The sequence below is a fragment of the Sinocyclocheilus rhinocerous genome, unplaced genomic scaffold (genome assembly GCF_001515625.1).
Source record: "Sinocyclocheilus rhinocerous isolate Xijiao unplaced genomic scaffold, SAMN03320098_v1.1 scaffold4711, whole genome shotgun sequence".
NCBI classification, from domain to species: domain Eukaryota; kingdom Metazoa; phylum Chordata; class Actinopteri; order Cypriniformes; family Cyprinidae; genus Sinocyclocheilus; species Sinocyclocheilus rhinocerous.
The window spans coordinates 1-1022 of NW_015654528.1; the positions used below are offsets into that span (position 1 = coordinate 1).

At 38.9% G+C, this 1022-nt stretch overlaps 1 pseudogene; it reads left to right on the forward strand.

The window, feature by feature from the left end:
- Positions 1–475: 475 nt before the first annotated feature.
- LOC107717581 (pre-mRNA-processing factor 39 pseudogene) lies at positions 476–882 on the forward strand (annotated as a pseudogene).
- The last annotated feature ends 140 nt before the right edge of the window (positions 883–1022 follow it).

Consider the following 1022-nt stretch of genomic DNA (forward strand, 5'->3'; position numbering starts at 1 on the left):
GAACCTTCTGTAATAGTTGCATATGAGTCCCTCAGTTGTCCTCGGAGTGAAAAGGTGCATCTCAAAATCATGCAGTCATTGTTGGAAAGGGTTCAAATACACAAAAATGCTGGAAAACCAAAGAATTTGTGGGAGCTGAGGGGTTTTTCTGAAGAACAGCAGGAAGTTTAACTGTCACAAAACACATCACAAAACACAAAAACAGCTGTGGATCATTCAGATAACACAGTATTAAGGGATTGAAAACTTTTGAACGGGGTCATTTTTATAAATTCAACTATTATAAATTTAACTATTAACATCTTTTATGTGAAATAACTTATTCAGGTCAGTACTAAATAAACAACAACAAGCATTTTGTATGCTCCCTCTTATTTTGGCTGACATAATTAACATTTTGCAGATACAGAAAGGGGGATGTAAACTTTTGACCTCAACTGTATAAAGAGCTGGATAATAATATAGTTATATTTTGTGTTGAGTATATTTACTGTAAAGCACATTGTTTCATGTAAGTGTACTGCATGTGTATAATTGTGTTTTTGACATTGGGATGTGTCTACAGGCGACATCGAGGAGGCGCGGCGGATCTTGAAGGCGATGGAGGAAGCTGTTCCCGGACTGGCGATGGTGAGGATGAGGAGGGTGAGTCTGGAGCGTCGTCACGGAAACATGGCTGAAGCGGGGGTGAGTCTGGAGCGTCGTCACGGAAACATGGATGAAGCGGAGGCCCTGCTGAGAGACGGCATCACTAACGGGAAGAACAGCAGCGAGGCGTCCTTCTACGCCGTGAAACTGGCCCGACAGCTGGTCAAAGTGCAGAAGAGCATCGGGAAGGCCAAGAAAGTGCTGCTGGAGGCCGTCGAAAAAGATGAGGTGCAGGTTTACTTTCATTAAATGAACATTATAATAAAAATATTTTAGATATTTATACATTTTATCATAAAATGAATTAAATATTCAATTATATGTTTTAATAATTTGTTACATGTATCATTAAATATATAAAAGCTTTTATTTAT